Source organism: Chrysochloris asiatica, unplaced genomic scaffold (genome assembly GCF_000296735.1).
Source record: "Chrysochloris asiatica unplaced genomic scaffold, ChrAsi1.0 scaffold00014, whole genome shotgun sequence".
NCBI classification, from domain to species: Eukaryota; Metazoa; Chordata; class Mammalia; order Afrosoricida; family Chrysochloridae; genus Chrysochloris; species Chrysochloris asiatica.
In genome coordinates this window covers 33949118-33973654 of record NW_006408532.1, presented here as the reverse complement: position 1 = coordinate 33973654, position 24537 = coordinate 33949118, and the positions used below count along the sequence as shown (strand labels likewise).

The 24537-nt window shown below is 40.5% G+C and overlaps 1 protein-coding gene and 1 pseudogene across 2 annotated transcripts in view; both read left to right on the top strand.

Annotated features, from left to right (window-relative positions):
* Positions 1-24537, top strand: part of FRMD3 (FERM domain containing 3) — a 494426-nt gene that overhangs the window by 45476 nt on the left and 424413 nt on the right. The gene's annotated exons all lie outside the window — the stretch shown is intronic.
* The window catches only part of LOC102816803, a 79691-nt pseudogene that overhangs the window by 44289 nt on the left and 10865 nt on the right, over positions 1-24537 (top strand).

The following is a 24537-nucleotide window of genomic DNA, read 5'->3' as shown; positions in this document are numbered from 1 at the left end:
TTCACTCTTCTTCCTGAGAAGTTTCAAGATACCACTGTTGTTCGTTTTGATGTAACTTAGGATTTAATTTTTGGCCTATTTCCTCTTTTGTCTGCTTGTCCCACTCCACAATCGCCGTTCAAGCCTTTTTTCTAGTTGTAAACAGTTCAGGGCCGGCTGTGGCTGTTTGGTTTTAATTGGAAACTGTCTCTTTAAATTTCGAGGAGATCTGTGCACATGCGTAGTAGAACCCTCCGAGGGTGGGGCTGGCGTGCCCACTAGCTCAGGCACCCCTATAGTCACCAGAATGGAGGTACACAGACAGCAAGGGACCAATGAACAGCTACCAAAAGAAAAGAATGTTCACACCTTTATCTCAGTGGTTCTGCCAGGCGTCTGTGGCAGCTCCAATCCTTCCCCGACGTGTTCTCACCTAAGATGGCGGCTCCTGGAGCAGCTGAGTGTCCTGGACTAGAAAGCAATAGATTTCTTGCTTCTGCTACAATTTCCCCCAGCTGTGAGCCTTCCAACCTTCTAAGTATTCCTTTATATTTAGTTCAGAGTTCTGGGACCATCCCCTGAGCCTGCTTGGTCGGGTATTCTGTGTTGTTGTTGGCGGAGCTCTCTGCTACACATCCACCCGATCCGCCATCTTGTTTGTTCTACTCAAGAAGTACTGTTCTTTATAGGGTGGCCAGAGACGGTCCTATGCTAAGGTGAGATTTGAGCAGAGGGTGAAGAAAGTGAGGGAGAGAGCCCCATGTTCTTCTGGGAAAAGAGTGCACGTGCAAAGGTCTGGAGGCTTTAGGGTGCTTCGTGAGTTTGAGGACTATCAGGGAGTGGAGGATCTTGAAGCTCTTTGCTTCACTGGAAGAACTTTGGGTTTACTCTGGATAAGTGGTGAAGCCATTGAAAGGCTTTGATCCATGTCAGACGCATGCTTTTCCTAAGAGTATTGCTCCATTGTTGTGCTGAGAACAGGCCTCTTGGGGGCTGGAGTAAAAGCAGGGATGGCAGTTAGGAGGCTGTTGCATTCATCCAGGTGGGAGATATGCCCTTGTGTGGTGGGGATTTTTAGGACATCTAAGGCTGTAAGGGAGTCCTGGTGTCGCACTGTGGGTTAATATGCCAGACTGCAAAGCCATTTGAACTGCAAGGTCAGTGGTTTAAGCTCACCAGCTGCTCCTTGGAAACCCTATACAGGGTCGCTATGGGTCAGAACCGACTCAATGGCACTTCACAACAGCAACAACAACAACAACGAAAAGGCTGTAAGAATGTTCAGGGGTCCAGAGCATGGTGATCTTCTCTTCTTTCAAGCTTAGGAGATAAACACTGGCCTGGCTTTGGAGAGGGAGTTGACAAGGGCTTCCCTGAGCCCCAGTCCCTGTCCTTCCCAAGTGCCAACACCCTGAGCTCTGCTGTACCCAAACTCCAAGGACGCTGTGAAGCATCTGGATGTCAGCAGCGCCTGATGCACACCCCAAATGACAGCAGGATCCTGAGTTTATCCTTGTCGCCCCCTTTGTTACCAGCTGCAGGGAAGACCTGCCTCTTCAGTAGCAGGAGTTTCCTTTAGCATTAATTACACAGAGCCTCAACAGTAATAGCTCCCCCTTTCCCTTCTTTTCTGATTGTGTCAAGCCGGTGTGGCACTGTGGGTTAATGCACTGGACTGCAAAGTCGTTTTGAACCATAAGGTTGGTGGTTCAAACTCACCAGCTGCTCCTCATGGAAACTCTATACAGGGTCACTATGAGTCAGAACCGACTCAGTGGCACTTAACAATAACAACAATGTCCTCAGTTCCAAACTCATCTGGTTCACTTAGCTGGTGAAGATGTGGACATAGAGTGTCAGCCATCCTAACTCCTGTTGTTGTTAAGTGCTGTCGAATTGTTTTGCCTCAAAGCAAAACAATTTGCCTGATTGTATTTCAAGGAGCGGCTGCTGGGTTTGAACTGCTGAGCTTGCAGTTAGAAGTCCAGTGCTTACTCTGAAGCACCACACTTGGACTCTAGTTCTAACCTCTATGTCTCATTTATAATGCTTCATCTTTACCTGTTGAATTTTGAATTTGTTATCTCTTGCTGTATAACAGATTGCCTCATACTAATTATTAGTTCATAAATCTGTAGGTCAGAAGTCTAGGAAGGCTCAGGTGCTAGTCTCAGAATATTCAAAGACTGAAATCAAGGTGTTGGCTGGGCTGAGCTTTATCTGGGGGTTTTAGAAGAATCTGGTTCCAAGTTTATCCAGATTGGTGGTAGAATCCAGTTCTTCATGGTTTCTGAAGTCTGTCATCTGGGAGCCATGCTCAGCTTCTAGACATCACTCACATTCCTTGTTATTTGGACCCCTCCCATTTCAAGTCTCTCTCATACTTTGAATGTGTTATCAGGAGGGACAGGTCCCTGGAGAAGGACACCATGCTTGGTAAAGTGGATGGATGGTCAGTGAAAAAGAGGCACACCGCCAATGAGACGGATTAACACAGGGGCAGCAGTAATGGGCTCAAGTGTAACAACAATTGTGAAGATGGCACAAGACTGAGCAGTGTTTTGTTCTGTTGTGCATAGGGTCACTATGTACTCACTGCTACCAACCAACTCACTGCTACCTAGCAACAACATCAACGACGACAACCTTCAAGTCAGCAATGGTGCATCAAATCTTTCTTATGCTTTCAATCACGTTGACTTCCTTTCTTCCATGGTCAGAGAAAGCTTTCTGTTTTCAAAGGAACAATCTGATTGTATTTGGCTCACGTGTATAATCTAAAACAATCTTCTTGTTTTAAGGTCAACTAGTCCTTGTGTAATAGTTGATCTTAAAACTAGTACATAAGGACTAGTTGACCTTAAAATAGGAAGATTGTTTTAGATTATACACATGGGCCTCGGAAACCCTATACAGGGTTGCTATGGGTCAGAATCGACTCGATGGCACTTAACAACAAAGTCCTTGTGTAGCACTGTAGAATAAGCACTGGACTGTTAACCACAAGGCTGAAGGTTCAAACCCATCAGTCTATCCTCAGAAACCATATACAGAGTAGCTTTGAGTTGGAGCCGCCATATATGGTCACTGTGAGTCAGAATCAACTTGATAGTATGGATTTTGGGATTTTTGGTGCCATATAACATCATCATGAAAGTGATGTCTCACCATATTCATAGGTTCTGGGGACTAGTTGGCATTTTTGCATTTCACAAACTCTGGGTGTCCTGGCAGATGATTTTGCTTCCAGTGTCAGTAGTATTTGCAGACCTATCTTTGTCCCCCTGGCTGGGGTACTTGGCTTATTACTATGCATGCTTTCATTTCCAGGGCTCCCTTCTTTCTTTTGAAGTCACTTGGTGTCCCACAGCCCAACATAGCGATTAGAAATCAGTGTTTACTGTTTCTGTGTGACTCCGAATGGCAGAGAACCAAGGAAATTATGGCCGATTATATCATCATTAAAGCTAAAATGATGATGGCTGAGATGCTTAAGGCATTTTTCTTTTGTTTGATTTGATGTCTCTTGCATTATAGAAGTGGCAGTAACCTGGAATGTCTGTCTGTATCTGCTTGTACCCATCATTGCAAACTTCTTGGTAATGTTTGGATGAGGCTTCCCATTTCTGCTGGAATCCCTCCCGTGTCTAAGCATTTGTTACCTTATGAGGCAATTGGTTCTATTTTTAGGCAGATGTATTTATTAAAAACTTCTTCCTTCTATTGGATCCATACCAGTTTCCTTTTGACTTTCACCCAAGACACTTATGGCCTATCCCAAAAACAAACAAACAAGCAAACAAACAACAAAACAAACAAGCAAACAACCTAATTACCATTGAGTTGAATCCAACTCATGGTGATCTCATGTTGTCAGAGTAGAACTATACTCCACAGGGTTTTCAGTGGCTGATTTTTTCGAAGTAGATCACCAAACCTTTCTTCTGAGATGTCTCTTGGGGGACTTGAACCTCCAACCTTTTTGTTAGCAGTAGAGCACATTAATCATTTGCACCACCCTGGAACTCCATATATGGCCAGATAGCCACACCAGATGCCTCTTATCTTTTATAAAATTAGCTTCTAAGATATTTAGAGGCAAATATTAACTCCCAGAATGCCTCTTCTCCAACTAGAAAAATCTCATTCTTCCAACTATTTTTTTTATATATGACACTCCATAATCTTCCACAGTGATATATGTACCAATTAGTTAATGTCTTTTAAAAATCTGACTCCCAAATTGGTGCATGCATATACCATGGAAGTAATTGATGTTCTTTAATACAGAGTGTATTATTTCTGGAACCATTTTAACCAACTTTATTTTAAAGCTTAGTTGGTACACAGGGCAGAGTGTCCCATAAAATGTAGCAGTAATGGACAAGTGGCACTCCAGGTTCTGAAATAGAAAAGTGTAAGACTGTAACGTTGTAAGTAACCTAACATTCTACCTTCACTTCTGGTATTGAGGATACTCTTTTAGATTGGAGGTTCCACATAGGGCAGGAAACTTCTCTTTTATGCTGTTGGTAGCTGTAAAGACTCAGGGTGAGCCCATGTTAAATGGAATGAAATGCTGCTCAGCTTGTGCCATCTTCGTGATCACTGGCATTCTCAAGCCCACTGTTGTTGCCACTGTGTCATTTGAGGACCTCCCAACCTACGAGGTTCATCTTCCAGCACTCTATCAAACAGTATTCTGTTGTGATTCATATCCATTGCCATCAAATCATTTGTGACTTAGAGTAAAACTTCCCAATAGGATTTTCAAGATTGTAATCTTTACAATAGCAGATGGCCACATCTTCATTCTGCAGAGCAGCTGGTGGGTTCAGACTACAAACCTTTGGGCTAGCAGTCTAGTATGTAGCCCTGTGCCACCACAGGACTCATTTGGCCCTTATTTAAGTGTTGACAGATTTTCTAAGATGAACACTGCCCTGTCTTGTGTGCCATCTGGGATCATACCTAGAAGTAGCTAATGTTGTCTGTCTTCAGTCCTTTCCAGAATACGGCCCATATATCAGTCAATAAAACTAGTTAATGATTCAGACCCTTGAGAAAAGTTGCTTCCAAAAGTAACAAATCTTGGTACTTGATTGATATTGCATCTCATTGAGAGTTGCAGTGGGAAGGACGAGGCAGATTCCTCACAGAGGAAAAAGGATCCTATTAAACTTACAATTGACTTTTCATTTCCTCTCTCCTCAAGTGCATGGAAATGTTTAATCACATGCATCTCTCAAGGTGTGCCATTGCTTCACAAATGAAACTGAAGTCCCACTCACTAGAAGAAGAAATTCTTCCCAAGAACAAACAGCTATGCAGTGCCTTGCTGCTTGTTATATGTTGTTGTGTGCCATTGAGTCGATTCTGATTCATAGTGACCCTGTCCTGTATAGGGTTTCCGAGGAACAGCTGGTGAGCTTGAACTGCTGACCTTGCAGTTCAGTGCAGTAACCCACAGTGCCACACCATCACGTTATTACCTAGAGCAGGGGTGGGAAAGTTTTTCTTCTACCAAAAATTATATTACCATTCACAGGCCACACAAAATTATCAATTTAAAAATTAGCTTGCTGTATTTGGTCAAAAATTAACTTGCTGTATTTGCTGTATTTGGTCAAACAATTTACTAACCCCTAGTGTAGTGCTCATGAGGAATCTGTACCTGGACCAAGAGGCAGTTGTTTGAACAAAACATGGGAACACTGAATGGCTTCAAATTAAGAAAGGTGTGCAACAACTTTGTATTCTTTCACCATACTTATTCAACCTGCTCACTATGGGTCGGAACCCACTCCACGGTACTTAACAATAACAACAACAGTGTGATGGCTGGAGTCCTGGTGTGGCACTGTAGGATAAGCACTCGACCATAAGCTAAGTTTGAACTACAAGGTCAGCAGTTCAAACTCACCAGCCACTCCTATACAGGGTCCCTATGAATCGGAACTGACTTGATGACACTTGCTGGCTGGACATTCCCAATACCTGACCTAGGGGAAGCACACATGAGCTTTCACAGTGTGTATTTGCTGCAGTATTCTAATATTACTGCTAGGTTTAAAATACATAGTTTGGTATTTTAAATACAGATAATTATATCTATGTTGTTGTTGTTAAGTGCCATTGAGTCGATTCTGATCCATAGCGACCCTATATAGGGTTTCCAAGGAGCAGCTAGCAAGCTTGAACCACCGACCTTGCAGTTCAAATGACTTTGCAGTCTGACGCATTAGCCCACAGCACCACACCCGGACTCCAGTTGTATATATAAGAAATTGCAAATTGTAGCCACTTTACATTGATATACTTGTGAAGGAATATTCCATGTTTATGAAAACTTTAGGATGCAGTTCTGCTCTTTGAAAAATTAATGTAATATCTTATACACATTATAAAGGGTATTTCCTTGTTTTCACAACTTTCATCCTTCCTACTTCCCTCCTTTCCAACAGATGTTTACAGACTCCTGTGATATGTAAGTGTAGTTTTAAAGTAAGATTGTTACAGGAAAATCTCTAGTTGCATTATAAGCAATAATTGTTTATTATCTCTCAACCATTGTCTGAGAGATATCAGAATAAGTTAATTTTTAACAACTTTAGGACCTGCACATAATATACTTCACATATATTGTGTAAGTGTAGTTTAAAAATAGAGCTTATCATTCTAGGTAGGGAACTTTAGTTGTTTAATTTTTTATTGTTATCGCTCTCAAGTATGCTGAATAATCAGCTGACATGATTCTAAAGCTTTGAACTATAAATGATCACGTACTAGGGAGACGATAACCTCTATTCTTCATTTTCCTCCTCTCCTTTTAAACTCTTATAGTGCTGTTTCTAATGTCCAAAACTGTATTAATTCTAGAACATTTTTGTATTGATTAATTCAGTAATTAATAATTGGCTTTCAGCAAATATGCATTGGGCCCCCGCCCCTTGTGCTTAGAGCACACTGCTAGAGATGGAGAAAAGGAGAAACTGCATAAGATCTTTGCCTTTAAGGTGTCTAATGGTTCTTAAAATGTAGACCCCCTGGCCCACAGCATCATCTCCTGAGAACTTGTTAGAAATGAAAGTTTTGGAATTCTCTCTGAAGACTTACTGAATTAAAAACTCTGGGGACAGGGCATAGCAAACTGTGTTTTCACAAGCCTTCCTGGTGATTTTTTATTTATTTAAAATTTTTTTTATTATGAATTGAGTGAAAGTTTACAGGACAGATCATGAGTTTTACATTTAACATTCAATTAATTTGTTTCATTACAATGATTATAATCCCCTCCATGTACCATCAGTTAACAGTATTTTTCTCTATTCATTTTAGCTCTTTTTTTTTTTTTTTTTAACACTCAGGCATATATAATAATTTATATCACCAAAGGGCACATTCTGCAAGCCTGCCAGCTCTCAGTCCCTCTCTTTCCATGAATTTAGAGTCCTCAGATGCTCCCTCCATCTCTGGTGTCACTGCTTATCTGGATAAGGTCTCGCATGCCACTTGTGCTCTTCTTCCTTGATGGTCCTAGGATCCTTTGTTTCTGGACTGTAAGATTTACTACTCCTCGGTTTTTGTTACAAAACTTTTACCTTTACAATTGTGACAGTCTCAGTTAGTCATGATAACAATTCCTCACTATTGAATCATAAGAATCGTATCCCCATCTCTTTTCACCGGACCCATCAAGACAAGATGAAAACTATTCAGTGGGAACTGTTTCTTCCCCTGCTCATTCTTCAAGTATACTCCCTTTTGAAACTTGTAAGCCAGGTACTTTGTACCTTTATCGCTCGCTCATTTTAGGTAGCCAATGTTTAAGTTGTCTGTCCCTATATGATTGCCTTTTATTATCAGTGTCTATAAATCTGATCATTGTCTTTGGAGGCTGGGAACTTTGCATATAATCTTACAGACATGGTGACATTAACAAATTATGAACATCAACACTGTATGCAGTACATATTGCTAATGATAAGTTGTTTTAGAAGGCCTGGCACTTTCCAGAAGAACATCAGAGAGGTGTGCCTTGGTTTCAGAACCCCAGCAGACCTGTGGTGGATGGGAGAACCGTTTTCACTTAGGCGACCTCCTGAATCCACTGTAGAGAGTTTTCTGCAGCAATTCACATCAGTTCAGCAGCTGACAGTTTCCAGGTGAGGAAGGGGTTGTTGTGCTCTGAACCGACACCCAGCCCCCACCCCAGGGAGGTGTGCCTTCTTGCTATCAGACTGTGGGATAATATGTTGCTGTGGGTGTGGTCTCCACTCAAAATGCCTGCGTCCCAGCACACAGCGGTCTTAGTGCTGCCAGAGGGAGAGCAGACAGACTCACACTGATCCACAGGGAGATCTGTCCTGTTGGTTTCAGATGCCTGCACTATGGAGTGCATAAGAAGGCAGGTTGATGGTGAGGATGGGAGTAGAGTCCAATTCAGGGACCTTGCAGCAGCTTGGCAACAAGCAGTTACCAGGCTGGGAAGGGGGTCTCATACACTAGTCAGGTCTCCTGGGAGGCCTGCTTAGTTGCTGTCAGAGCCCTACACTCCTAGCAAATTGGCCTGCTTCATAGCACACAGCAGTCTTGGTGGAGTCCTCAGTGCCAACCCAAAGTGGGAACAAACGAATGCAAATTGATCCCAAGGGACTTTTATCCTGTTGCTTTCAGAGGTCTGAGCTCTGGCGTGGGCAGGGGGGACAGAAGGTGTTAACCATGGGAACTAACTCCACAGCCGGAACCTGCTGATGAAATCCACAGTAGGGTGGGCACACTTGAAATGGACCCTGTGGGGCTCTGCCAATTTATGGATTTTAGAGCAGAATCTTGGGGATCTTTCTCTTTGTATGGATGGCTGTGTGGGAGCCAGGGAAGCAGGACCTTTGGCTGGGGAAGACAGTGGCTTGTGTAGCTGGAGAGAAGGGCAGAGAAGTGACTCCCACCGCCTGTCACATGGGACTTGTGGATTCGTGGATTTTTGCCTGTCTGCAGCTCCTTGCTGCTTTCCTCTGTGTCCTGGTTCCGAGTTCCTCAAAGTGCCCTGATGCTTGTGGGGGAGGGTCAGAAGGAATCCTGCCTCCGCCCCCTGTATTTCTGAAGCAAATCTGGTGTCATTTTATTCCTATGATTTGCAGTATGTGTATCTAAAACTCTTTTTCTTTTTAAACCTAACCTCAATAACCTGATCATAGTTAAAAGCTTTAAATAATAACTCCTTAGTTGTCAAATACACATATACTTTTTATTATACATTTTATAGTCTTTTTTTATATACACTTTTTAATTATACATTTTATAGTCTCCTGATTTTTATTTATTTATTTATTTTTATAATTCGTTTGTTAGAATCGTGATATCCTGTAATTTACTGGCTAAAGCATTTTGAGTTGTTTGTCCTTAGATGAAATTGAAACAGGGCAGACCAAGAAGTGACACTTGAAAAACTGCTGATCTTTCAGGAAGGATGTAAAAGTGCTGACCCACTGCTGGGAGTTGTAAAAGATCCCGGTCTTACCAGCTTGGTTTGCATGAACCAGAACCCTTTAAGAGCCTCAGAAACCCTATACAGGAATCAACTCAACCCAAGGCAGTGCGTTTAGTTTTTTTGGTTTTGTTTAAGGTAAGCTATCCCTTATTAGGGGTCCTGGTGTGGTGCTGTAGGATAAGCACTGGACTGCTAACCACCAGCTGTTCCTGGAAACCTATGAGTAAAAACCTACTCAACGGCATTTAACAACACTCACAAAAGACTCATTGCATATTAAGATCTCTGCCCCAGAGGGGCTTATTCACTAGGACAGTACCTCCCACCAACTACCAAGTTGATGATCACTTTTCAGGAACTTTATGTAGGCATTATGAATAATGTATGCACATATTATGCATATATATATGATTTCCTAATCTGTAACTAATGCCTCATGAGCAGAATCTGAGGATGTCCCTCTCTCTTCATTACCTGGCCAGAGTAAGAAACTTTCTCTCCTCACCTTGATATTTTGAGGCTGGTTTGTTTGTTCAAGTCTCAAGGAGCAGTGGGTACCTCACTGAGGTAACAGAATAACCCTTAACAGATATTTGAGCACCTTTTCTGGGTCAGGCACTGCACTCTGCTGGAAATGCAGAAGTGAGCGTGCTAAATAATCAGATTAGGGAAGGAGAGGCCAAACTGCGAACGGCCCAGAAGCATCATAATAAATCAGCGTTGAGATTAGGTCACACATTCCTGGTGATTTTGATGCACACTTAGTAGCAATTTTTCAGGACATCTACCAATGGTGCTGTGAGTTAATGCACTGGACTGCGAAGTTAGTTTGAACTACAAGGTCGGTGGTTGTTCAGGCTCACCAGCTGCTCTTCGGAAATCCTGTACAGGGTCTCTCTGGGTTGGAATTGACTTGATGGAATTTAACAACAACAACCAGTAGCAGAATAATCATGGAAATGGCATCAATGTAACTCTAACTTGGAGCAGATGATGAATACCACATTCATCTTGCCCTTATCTTTGATTTGTATATTGGTGCCAGATATAAAACTCTAGGTTAAAAATCTTTCCCCCCAGTATTTTTAAGGTGTTGTGCCATTGTCTTCAGGCTTTCAGTGTTGCTGTTGAAAAGTTCAATGTCATTCTGTTGCTAGATTATTTGATGTGACCTGTATTTTCTCTTTTAGAATGCTTAAATGACTTTCTATTTACCCAGTTTGGAAAATTTCTACAATATATGTTGGTGCAGGCCTTTTTAAAATTTGAATTGGTGAACCATTTTGATCTATTTTTAATCTTGCAGTTAATTTCCTTCCTACAAACCTGGAACCTTTGGCTCTTGAGCAGTTCTGAGATTCTTCAGGTGAATTTAGCTCACCTCTCATTGGCTTAACCATTAGAAGGCATGTTGGTAGTTCTTTTGCTTTGCCTTGCAAAGTCAGCTATCACTCCATTTTGTTGTTGAGATTATACACAGCAAAACATACACTAACCCAACAATTTCTATACGTACATTTCTGTGACATTGATTATATTCTTCAAGTTGTGCAACCATCCTCATTCTCCTTTCCTGAGTTGTTCCTCCCCTCAGGGTCCTAACCAGTCTTTCTAGTTGCTGCTGTCAGTTTGATCTTGAAAGAGCACCATGCTCTTTACTAGTTATGCTAAACTGTTGTGTGCTTTTAAGAAGACTTCAGAGGGGTATTTTTGGTTTAAGGTTTAAAGATTATCTTGGGATTTCCATGAACAACTGCCTCATTTGCCACAAGACCAGAAGAAATGGGTAGTGCTTAGGTACCATTACTGCTAATTTTGATAAAAGAATCTATAGAAGAATTCTGATCAAAAGGGAGAAAATAAAGAATGGAATTTCAATTTCACATGGACTCCAGACTTTCTGGAGCCATGAAGACTGGGAGAATCATCATCCACTTTTTGTGTACCCAAAGTCTCATATTTGTTGCAATTTCTTTCCCTCTCTTTGTTGGTTCTTTTCTGTGTATAAGTTTTCCACTGCTTTATGATCATTTAGTGAGGTTTTGAGAAGAAAGAAATCCTACCAAGTTTTTTTTTTTCTTAAATCTTTTTCAGATTTTCTTTAAGAATATCCTTGAATTCCGTATGTTGCATAATGACTCAGGCATTTCCATACAAACAGTGTCTGAATTTATAGCTCATCATTCTCATACCAATTACCAGTTGCCATATAGTCAGTTCCAACTCATGACAATACCATGTGTGTCAGAATAGATTTGTATTCTAAAGAGTTTTCACTGGCTAATTTTTCAGAAATAGATTATCAGGCCTTTCTTCCAAGTTTCTTCTAGGTGGACTTGAACTTTCAAACTTTCAGTTAGCAGGTGAGTTTGTTAATCATTTGCATCATCCAGGGACTCCATCATAGTAGTTGTTTTTGTTAATTTTGTTGTTAAATGCCATTCTGTCAGTTCTGACCCATAGTGACCCTGTATAGTTCCCAAGGAGTGCCTGGTGGGTTTGAACCACCAACCTTGTGGCTAGAAGTCCAGGGCTTATCCTACAGTGCCACACCAAACTCCTTCATTCTAGTTGTTGTTAACTGCCGTCAAGTCGATTCCAACCCATGGTGACCCTGTATAGGGTTTCCAAGGAGCAGCTGGTGAGCTTGAACCACCGACCTTGCAGTTTAAATGACTTTGTAGTCTGACGCATTAGCCCACAGCGCCACACCAGGACTCTAGTTAGCCTTGCTTAAAGAATCAGGTTAAGAGGTTATCTACATCAGTGTCTTCTCTGCTTGGCTGGAGACTGAAAGGCAGGCCACACTCCAGTACCGAGAGAGTGTGTGTTTGTGCATGTGCGGTCTGCAGACCGACCACCCTGGGATATACCGGAATAGGACACGGACATGCAGGATAATTTTTAACAAGGTAGCCTAGGCACTTGAGCATCGTAAATGAATTGCAAAGGTTAGGCAGGAATGGAAAGCAATGCCATACTAAAACATTCTCTTTCTGAGTCCTGCATGTTTCACAAAAGAATTTTATTCTTCATCATTTGTGCTCATTAATTTAGCTGTTTTCCGTCAAGAGTCAGAAATGGTGAAAGCTCTTTGCAGGCCCCCTCATCAGCTTTCCTGTTGCAGATTGAGGTTTTTTTTTTTTCTCCTCTAGCAACATCCTTCTCAGCTTCTCAATTTTAAAGAACTGGCCCCGTTGGAGTTTTCATCTTATTATCAGTTGATTTGTCCTCAGGAGAAAAGCATCTTGCTGTAAGGTATCTTTTGTTGGGCTTTTGAACAGAACCTTCCACAGCATTTTTGTTCACATGGAAGATCCCAGGGTGTTTTCTAAGTTGAGTCTGCTTTGGTGCCCTGACTGGGGGCGGGGGGTCAATGTCAGTAAGAGTTATGATCATCAGCTCTACCAGGTCTTCATGTTTCAGAACAAGTTTTGTATTTTGGTGATAAAAACTGAAGACCTAGTAAATCCACAGAGATATTGCAAGTAGCTCATAGGTACTGTGCTTTTTCCACACATCATGTCATGGTTCAAAAGTCCATTTGAAAAACTAGATCTTATGGTAAGGCTTTCTTTATCTCTTGGATATTTCTCCCAAGTTTTGCTTTTCTCAGTTTTACCCCACTAATAATGATGGTTGTTGTTAGGTGCCATCGAGTTGGTACCGACTCAGTGACCTTATTGTTATCGTGTCATAATTAATTGGGAATTGTTGTTGTTGTTAAGTGACGTTGAGTTGGTTCCCACTCATAGTGACCCTGCGTAGGGTTCCTGAGGAGAGGGTGATGAGTTTGAGCCACCGATCTTGTGTTTCAAACTGATCTTGTGGTATACCAGGACTCTAATTATGAATGAATGATATAGTAATACTAATGCTATTACTTTGACTTACCTAGTAAGGACACTGTTTTTGCTTTGGGTGCCTGGAGTGTGGATATTGTCAAGATATTCTAGGACATCGGTATCTAATAAAACTTTTTGTGATGATAGAAATATTTTGCCTGGGCTAGTACAGCAGTCTTTAGCCACAGTTGCTTTTTGAGGACCAGTGTGACAGAGAAACTATAATTTAATTTAATTTCGTTGTTGTTGTTGTTAGGTGCCACCGAGTAGATACCAACTCATAGTGACCTTATGCACAACAGAACGAAACACTGCCTGGTCCTGGGCCAACCTCACAATTGTTGCCACACTTGAGTCCATTGACGTTGCCGTTTTGCCAGTCTATCTCACTGGGAGTCTTCCTCTTTTTCTCTGACCCTCCACCTTACCAAACATAATATTTTAACATGATGATTTAATTTTACTATATTCCAATTTACTATATTCCATTTAGTTTGTTCATTGTACCATGCAGCTTATGATGGAGAACTATAGGGAGCTCATAAACTATTGGCAGAATCTCTAGATTTTATGGCAGGTGGAACTAAAGAAAGCTTAATATATTTTTTTGGCTATTATCTTCTTGGAGTCCTGGTGTGGTGCTATAGGTTAAGCACTGGGCTACAAACTGCAAGGTTGGTGGTTCAAGCCCAACAGTTGCTCCTTGGAAACCTGTGCAGGGTTGCTATGAGTTGAAACTGATTTTGACGGTACTTAACCACAGCAAATTATCTGCAATGGGATTTAAAATGATTACTTAAAAATGTTTCATAACTTGATTTTTCTGTGTCCAGTTTGTAAGAGTCTCAGGAAGTTTGTAAGTATTACACAGGGGATTTATGGGATAGGGAATTTCAGTCTTTTCATTGGTGTTCTATATCGCTCAGGATAAAGAGTTGAACAGTTCTGTACTTTGAGTAGCACCTGAGAAAACACTATCATGTACTTGGGAATCAGCGGTGGATCTGGTCTGGGCAGAGCCATTGAATGAATCCCTTGTTTGGAGAATTCTGATTTGGGAACCAGAGAAGGCAGGTAATTGCCAAGTGAATTAGAATGATAACACTGGTTTGCAAACCACAAGGTCTGCAGTTCGAGCCCACCAGCTGCTCCCTGGGAGAAAGATGAGGCTTTCTGTGCCTGTGAAGATTTAGTCTCAGAAAACCTATACAAGGTGGCTATGAGTTAGAACTGACTTGACGGCACTTAACAACAACAGCAGCAACAACAACAGGTTATAAGTAGGATAAGCGCTGCTAGCCTCCAGGTTGAAAGTTCAAACCCACCAGGTGCTGTAGGAAGGTCTGCTTGAGTGTGTCTGCTTCTGCAGAGATCTACAGTTTTGGAAACCCTATTGTTGTTGTTAGGTGCCGTTGAGTCAGTTCCAACTCATAGCAACCTTATGCACAACAGAAGGAAATACTGTCCAGTCCCGTGCCATCCCCACAATCATTGTTAAGCTTGGGCCCATTGCTGCGGCCACTGTGACAGTCCATTTCATTGGAGGTCTTCCTCTTTTTCACTGACACTCCACTATACCAAGCGTAATGTCCTTCTCCAGGAACTGGTCCCTCCTGATAATATATGCAAAGTATGAGAGATGAAGTCTCCCGATCATGACTTAAGGAAGATTCTGGCTGTACTTATTCTATCACAGATTTGTTTGTTCTTCTAGCAGTCTATGATATTTTTAATATTCTTCTCCAACACCAGAATGCAAATGCATCAGTTCTTCTACTGTCTTCCATATTCACTGTCCAACTTTCACATCTATGTGAAGTTATTGTAATATCATGGCTTGGGTCAGGCACACCTTAGTCCTCAAACTGCTTCTTTGCTCTTGAACGCTTCAAAGAGGTCTTGTGAAGCACATTTGCCTAATGCAATGCATCACTTGATTTCTTGACTGCTGCTTCCTTAAGTGTTGATGGTCGATCGAGCAAAATGAAGTTTTTGACTGCTTCAATCTTATCTCGATTTATCTTGATGTCATTTACTGGTCCAGTGGTGATGATTTTTGTTTTGTTTACAATGAGGTGCAACCCATACTAAAGATTGTGGTCTTTGCTCTTCACCAGGAAGTATTTTAAGTCCTCTTCACTTTCAGCAAGCAAGGTTGTATCATCTGCATACCACAATGGTAATGAGTTTTCTTCCAATCCTGATGCCACGTTCTTCTTCATATAGCCTAGCTTCTCGGATTATTTGCTAAATTTACAGATTGAGTAAGTATGGTGACAGAATACAATCTTGTCACACACCATTCCTAATTTGAAACCATTCAGTGTTCCTTTGTTCTGTTCAAACGACTGCCTCTTGACCTGTGTACAGCTCTTCATGAATGCAATTAAGTATTCTGTAATACTCATTCTCCATAATATTATCAGTAGCTTGTCATGATCCACATAGTCAAAAACCTTTGCATTCATCTGACATCAGTAATGATATCCTTTGCTCCATGTCCTCGTCTGAAATCTGGTTTGAAGCTCTGACAGTTCCCTGTCCATGTACTGTTGCAACCATTTAAAAATGATCTTTAGTAAAATTTTACTTGCATGGGATATTAACGATCTTGTCCAAAGATTTCTGCATTTTGCTGGATCACCTCTCTTTGTGATGAGCAAAAATTTGGATCTTTTCCAGTCAGTTCGCCAGGTAGATGTCTTCCAAATTTCTTGGCATAGATGAAACGAGTGCTTCCCCTGCTGTTTCAGTTTGTTGAAAGATTATAATTGGTATTCTATCCATTCCCCATGCCTTGTTATCTGCCAGTGCCTTCAGTGCATCTTGGACTTCTTCCTTCAGTACTACTGATTCTTGATCATATGCTATCTCTTGAAATGGTTGAACATTGTCCATTTCTTTTTGGTACAATGACTCTGTGTATTCTTTCCATCTTCCTTTGATGCTTTGTACATTATTCAATATTTTCCCCCAAAGAATTCTTCAATATTTCAAGTTGAGGCTGTCAGTTTGTCATACTGTGGTGGCTTGCATGTTGCTGTGATGCTGGAAGCTATGTCACTGATATTCTAAATACCAGCAGGGTACACCCATGGTGGACAGGTTTAAGCTTAGCCTTCAGACTAAGACTGACTAGAGAGGAGACGCAACACTGAATAATCACTGAAACCCTTATGAGTACCAGTGGGGCACTGTCAGATAGCACTAGAATATTGAAACGTGATGAATAGCACCATGATATTGTCAGATCGAGTGCCGGAAAATGAACCCCTCAGGTTGGAAGGCACTCAAAATAAGAGTGTGGAAGAGCTGCCTCCTCAAAGTGGAGTAAGCTTTTGGGACTGGAATTTGCTGATGGGGCACAACTTAAAATGCTGAGAAATACCTGCAAATATCCATTAATAATTGGAACATGGAATGTACTAAATATGAATCTAGAAAGTTGGAAGTTGTCAAAGTGTAAGGGAGTACGTGAAGATCGATATCCTAGGCATTAATGACCTCAAATGGACCGGTATCGGCCATTTTGAATCTGACAATCACATGGTTTACTACGTTGGGAATGACAAATTGAAGAGGAATTGTGTCAAATTCATCACCAAAAAGAACATTTCAAAATCTATCTTAAAGTATAATGTTGTCTGTGATAAGATAATATCCATTTGCCTACAAGGAATACCAGTTAATGCTGCTATTATTCAAATTCACGTACCAAACACTAAAGCCAGTAATGATGAGACTGAAGAATTCTACCAACTTCTTTAGTCTGAAATTGATCAACCATGCAATCAAGATGTACTGATAATTACTGGTGATTGGAATGCAAAGGTTGCAAACAAAGAGGAAGGATCAGCAGTTGGAAAATATGGCTTTGGTGACATAACTGATGCTGGAGATCGCATGATAGAATTTTGTAAGACCAGTGACTTCTTAATTGGAAACACCTTTTTAAAACAAGATAAAAGACAACTATACACATGGACCTCACCAGATGACAGACACAGAAATCAAATTGACTACATCTGTGGAGATGATGGAACAGCTCCATATCATCAGCCAAAACAAGGCCAATGGCAGACTGTGAAACAGATCATCAATGGCTCATATGCAAGTTCATGATGAAGCTGAAGAAAATAAAAACAAGTCCACTTCATCATACAGGAAGAAAAAAAAAAAAGGTCATTAAAAAGACAAGAAAGAAGGAAAAGACCAAAATGGATGTTAGAAGAGACTAAAAAATTTGCTGTTCAGAGTAGAGATGCTTAAAGCTAATGAAAGAAATGAGGAAGTAAAAGAGCTGAACAGAAAAATGAAAAGAGCAGCTCGAGAAGACTAAGTCAAGTATTATAATGAAATGTGCAAAGACCTGGAATTAGAAAACCTAAAGTGAAGAACACACTCAGCATTTCTTAAGCTGAAAGAACTGAAGGAAAAATTCAAGCCTTGGAAATGCTGAACAGGGTTGTTGTGGGTCAGAATGAGCTTGAAGGCAGTGGACTTGGTTTGTTTTTGTGGGCCAGGTCATGCTGTGCTAACAAATGCCAAAGTTTTACCACCTTGAGAGTTAATTCCTTGCTTCTTCAAATCAGAATGCAATTGGGTAGCTATCCTCCATGTGGTCATGCAGTGATCCCAATTGCCTTCATCTTGTGCCTTCAGCGTCTTAATATGAGACCACCAAGATGTTGAAGAAGAAAGAGAGACAGACAGATAGACAGACAGACAGACAGACAGAGAAAGAAAAAGTAAGCTGAAGGGTTACGTCAAAAGAAAAAAATAAGTTGCCATGGAGTTGACCCAAACTCATGGGCACCTCCTTGTGTGTATTAGAGTAAAACTGTGCTCTTCATGGTTAATGTCAGAATTTTTGAAAGTAGGTGAGCAAGTCTTCCTTCCCAGGTACCTCTGGGTGAAGCCAAGCTTCCAGCTTTTTGATTGGCAACCAATCTCATTAACCTTTTGTGACTCCCAAGGACTCTGAAGGGTTGCATATTAGCTAGTATATATTTAGACCCTGAAATGATACAGTCCCTTCAACTCACACCCAGATGTTCAGACCTGGTGCTAAACAGTTGCAGGTGGGTGGGCTGGGGATTGTGGGAATGTGGAGGGGGCCAGGAATATTTGGTGAGCAATAAATGTTTTTTCTATATCAAAGCTATAGCATTTACAATCTATTCAAATCATTTAGAATGGTTTTTGGACCCTTGAACTATTTAGATAAGTCATATATATATATATGTTAATTGGTTGTGTAAAATGTTTATTTTCCCCTAGGCTTTAGTGCTATTCGGAGATTTATTCAGATACACCATTTACCAGAATTTGACTTCAATTTCATTTTAACATTTGTTTTTACAATGCTAATTTGTCTTGAGATCCTTTGGGTATAGCTGCTCATAAAAAAAAAAAAAAAGGTAATAATTTAATTATCCAGATCAACAATTTTTAGTTTACATTTTTTGGTATGTGAACTAAAATACAAATGGAAAATTGTACATTATTCCCTCAAGCTTGTTCTGAACTTAGGCATTACTTTGAGATACTGTAGGCACACTGTGATTTGTTTTGTTTATTTCTAGTTTTGTAGAACCCTGTATACTACAGATTTGAGGGGAAATGCATTCTATTTGCATCATTTGTTTTTGTTAAGTGCCCTGGAGTTGGTTCCGACTATTAGTGACCTTGTATATGATTTCCAAGGAGCAGCTGGTGGGTTTGAACCACTACCCTTACGTTTAGCAGTCTAGTGCTTATCCTACAGCGCCACACTAGGACTCCTCATGCACAATTGTTGTTGTTGTTAAGTGGTGTTGAGTCAGTTCCGACTCATAGCAACCTTGTATAGGGTTTCCCAAGGAGCATCTGGTGGGTTTGAACTGCCAATCTTGTGGTCCACAGTCCAGTGCTGATCCTCCAGTGCCACACCAGAAGTCTACGGGTTGGAGCTATCCATTTGTGGAATTTCTGGTATAGTAGCACTAAGAAGCTAAGGCAGGCTGTATTTCCCCAGCTTTGGTCACTGCTCTACCATTTTCAGAAGGTTTGTAATAATCTCATTCCATTTGTGCAATGAATATTTACTTAATATTTCTCTCTCAGTACACAGACCAATTTATTTACATTGGAAATTTTAATCTGTGAAATCATGTTTTTTTTTTAGGAAAAAAAAGTTTGTGTATTTGTAATTATTTCAGATATTCATTGTGAAGCCTGTGTTGTATTTGGGGAACCTGGTGTAAAAGAATTCCTTGTGCCAGTGTAAGAAAGTCTCTTTCTTTTAAAGTGCCAGTTGGTGAAATTGTTGACTAAATTATGTCATGTAAACTGGAGGCATGCAAACATGCTTGCCAATATTCAAACACATGCATTTCATGTTTAATCATCAGTTGTTAAATACTGTCCAGTCAGTTTCAACTCATAGTGATCCTGCATAGGGATTCCATGGATTTTTAAATCTTTGTGGGAGAAGAAAGTCTCATCTTTCTCATGTGGAACACAGAGTATTTTTGTTACATTAATAAACTCTCAGACCTGATAATAAATGATTGTTGCAACTGTCATTTGTGAATTCGAGCAAACAATCCGAGAAGCTGGACTATAGGAAGAAGAATGTGGGCTCAGGATTGAAGGAAAATTTATTAACTATAATATGCAAGTGACACAGCATTGCTTGCTAAAAGCAAAGTGAACTTAAAGCTCTTACAGATGAAGCACAAAGACTATATACAGCCTTTAATATGGGTTACACCTCAACATAAAGAAAACAGAAATCTTCACAACTGGACCAAGAAGCAACATCACAGTAAACAAGAGAAAAGATTGAAGTTGCCAAGGATTTAATTTTATTTGGATCCACAATTAAAGCTCATGGAAGCAGCAGTCAGAGAATCCAATGGTATATGTATGGTACTGGGCAAATCTGTGGCAAAAAACCTCTTTAAAAAAGTGTTAAGCAAAGATGTCACTGTGAAAACTAAGGTGAACCTGACCAAACCATGGTGTTTTCTGTTGTCTTATATGTATGGGAAACTTGGACAACGAATAAGGAAGATTGAAGAAGAAAAAATGCTTTTGAATTGTGGTATTAGAGAAGAATATCAAATACACCACGGACCACCAGAAGAATGAACAAATCTGTTTTGGATGAAATACAGCCAGAATGCTTCTTAGAAGAGAGGATGGCAAGGCTTTGTCTCAGGGACTTTAGACAGCAGGAGGGACCAGTCTCTGGAGAGGACATTGTGCTTGGTAAAGTAGAGGATCAGCAAAAAAGAGGAAGACCCTCAATGAGCCCAAACAGAGCAACGATTATGAAGATAGTATTGGGCCGGGCAGTTTTTGGTTCTGTTGTACATAAGGTCACTATGAAACCAACTTGATGACACCTGGCTACAACAAAAAACAATGATCTTTATACCATCTCTTTATTTATGATGAGTAGAAAAAATGCTGTCTTTAAATAGCCTGCTTTTTGTTGGTTTTGGTTTGGTAAATTCCTTTACTAAGTCCATTCACTGTGATTTTTGTGTGCTCACTGTACATATCCAAGTTTAAAGTTTGTGTACATAGAAGTTTAGACCCGGAACATTTTCAATATTCTTTGGAATGTTCTGTGAGATAAATTTAAATTTGGTTTCTGTTGACATTTTTGGCAATTTGAAATCATTTCTAATAGTTTCAGCTAAACTGATAGCTACAATCTTTCTATTGTCTTATATTCACAGTCTTGTGACCTCTCTTCCCCCTCAGTTACCACTCTTTATAATAAAATTCCCTGAAATAAAAGGTCTTTTCTGTCATTCTTTCTTTCTCCTGATTTTTCTTATTGTCATAAAGATACATATGACACATTTGCCAATTCAACAATTTTTGCATGTGTAATTCAGTGACATTGATTAAGTTCACCATGTTGCACATTATGATGGGCAGTTAGCATCACTATCATTGTCTACTGTCATTCCAATGGTAAAGGAAAGATACATACAGTTACAGGGAACACTGAATTAGCCAATAAGGAACCATTGTTCTTAGAAGAAATACAGGTTAACTTCCTTTGAGCCTCTGGTCACAACATTTTTATTAATCAAGCAATCCAAAGCCTTATTTTATGCATATTTCTGTTTAAAGACACCTTGCCTAGTATGAGGGCAATTAAAAAAGTATTGCTACAAAATCATAGACTCCTATATTAAAAAAAAAATAAATAAAGCTATTGCTTCTCAATATATATTCCCTGTCTGGGTCTATAAATTTTTTTTAAAAAAGGTTTTAACTTAATGTTTATTGCATACTCACTGGTGGTAGTTAAGTCCTTGAAAGACAAAGCTCAGTAACACGTAACAACTTGAAAGAATGAAGAAATACAACTACAGTAGAGCAATTTTGTGGAAACAGGCTATCCAACAGTAATTTTGATCAGAAAATGTTGACATTGCAGGGTTTGGGATGAACATTTCAGCATAAGCATTAATACAGAGGCATGAAAACATGGTCGGCCCCAATCTTCAAACACCCTCAAATCCCTATCACCATGCTTGTCATCTTAGCTGTTCCTTGATCTCAATTTTTGCCCACTTCCCTTAACAGAGCACAAAGCACAAATGGCACTTTTTTTGGGGGTGGGGTCTATACATTTTTGAAGGTGGTGTTTCCATCTCTCTAACGCTTCTCCAAAGAATTCAGAATTTATACCATGTCAAAATAGCAGTTTTGACATCCTCGCGGGACTCAAATCGTGTTTGTTTTCAATGACAACAAGGTGGTGGGGATAAAGTTTCCCAATAAAATTCTTGTGGACAACCTTTGCTCCCTTTGAAGAAAGAGCAGGTGCATTGTCATGATGGAAGAAATTCCTCAGTGCAACTTTCCTGGACTTTACCTCACCAGTGCAGTTTCCAGATCTCTTTAAACTTCATAATAAACACCCCCAAGCCCAAACCCACTGCCATCGAGTTAATTCCAAATCACAGTGACCTTATGTAAGGTTCCAAGGTGTAAATCTTTACCGGAGCAGAAAGCCTCCTCTTTTTCCCATGGAGTGGGCAGTAGATTGGAACTTTTGACCTTGTGGTTAACCGCATAACCAGTAATGCACTATGCCACCAGGACTCCTTGGATTTATTAATGAATGAGTTGTGTATGTCTTATTATCTCCTTAATGAAATTAATTTCTGTTAACTAGGATCATCTTCTTGTTGTTGTTAAGTGTTGCTGAGTTGGTTCTGACTCATAGTGACCCTGTGTAGGGTTTCCGAGGAGTGAATGGTGGGTTTGAACTGCTGACCTTGTGGTTCATAGTACTGTGCTGATCCCACAATGCCACACCAGGAGTCCAACCAGGATCATGGTGTGGTTTTAACTCTTTTGCTAACTCTGTGTGTGTCAGTTTTAGGTGGTTGTGGGAAAAGTTTAGTCATGCTTTGTCTCATTAAGTAATTTAGGGCTAAATTGTCCTGGGTTCTTCCAGAAGAATGACAGAAATCCTGACTTATTCTTCCTGTCTATGAGATGATTTCTTTCTTGTGTTATTCATGTACATTTTTAAATGAACAAAAATGATGCATTTCACAAACACCTATTACAAGAATGTTGTGAAGTGCTGTTGAGTTAGTTCTGACTCATATCAACTCTGTATAGGGTTTCCCAGTAGCATCAAGTGAGTTTGGACTTGTGAACTTGCAGTTCAAACCGATTTTATGGTGGAGTGCTTAACCTACAGTGCCACACCAAGATTAACAAGAATAAGAAGTACCCATAAGCCACCCACAGCTTGAGAAGTAGCACCTTCACAAATCCAAGCCACCTCTCATTTATTTTCTTCTTCCCCAGAGGTACCTGCTATCTTGCATTTGTCATTACATCTGCATCCTGTGGTTAGTAGTCAGGTGCTTATCCTACAGTGCTACACCAGGACTCCTAGAAAGCTTATTAAAGGCATTTTATTTCTATTTTGTTTTCAAAACAGCATTTGTTTTTCTAGCATCCAAGTCTCTCAAGATTCCCCAAATCTTTTGTGTGCCAGATAAATGAAAAATTATTTGCAATACAGAACACAGGGCTGCAAAAGGAAGTTAGAAAGAAGCCTGTTTGTTTTTCCATTGCAGCTTTCCCAGGAATGTCCATCTTCAGATGGGCTCTGTTGTTAATGGTCTAGTGCTTTTGACAGATTTGCAGTTTTTGTTCTTGCTTCTGGGTTGCTCAGACAGCAGGGAAGTCCTGAGGACTGTGAGAAAGCATAATTATCAGGTAACAAGCAAGGTGATAGACAATACAAGGGCTGGGTGCTAGTGTTTTTAGAGTTGAGGGAATGGAAAGGCAGGAAACACAAGCATGTTTGTTAGGGTTGGACAGAGTTTGGCAGGCCTTCTGTTTGAAGCCCCAGTGGGAATCTTGTCTGGGAATGATCAGACCTGGGGAGGCTGAATCACAAGCTCTCTCGTTTCTTTGAATTTGTTGTTGTCAGCTGTCATTATTTGGCCCCCTACTCATGGCGGCCTTGTCCACAACACAATGGGACACTGCCTGATCCTGTGCTACCCATCCCCGTGGTCCGTGCTGGGTGAGGCTGTTGTGATCCATCAGGTTTTCACTGGCTGATTATCAGAAGTAGATCACCAGGCCTTTCTAGTTTGACTTATTCTGGAAGCTCCTCTGAAAGCTGCTCAGCCTCACAGTAACATGCAAGCCTCCACTGATAGCTGGGTGGTGGTTGTGCAAGAAATGTGTTAGCTGGGAATTGAACCTAACTGAGATCTTCCACATGGCAGGCGAGAATTCTGCTATGAAATCACCAGTGCCTCTGTATTTACTGCTGTTGTTAAGTGCTGTTGACTAGGTTCTGACTAATAGCGACCCTGTATAGGGTTTCCCGGGAGTGGCTGGTAGGTTTGAACTGCCGACTTTGAAGCTCAAACTGACCTTGCGGTCTAGCGTATTATCCTGCAGTGCCACACCAGGACTCCATTGTATTTACTGTACTTAGTTTTTATTTTTACTGGGAGTCTAATTTGTATAATATCTACCCTGATGAAAATGCAGACTGCTGACTTCCAAGTTAGACCTTTTTAAAGTGTTGAAGAGCAGAGATGTCAGCTTGAAGACTAAGGTACGCCTGACCCAAGCCATGGAGTTTTCAATAACCTCATATGCATGTGAAAGTTGGACAGTAATAAGGAAGACTTTTGAGTTATGGTGTTGGAGGAGAGTATTGAAAGTGCC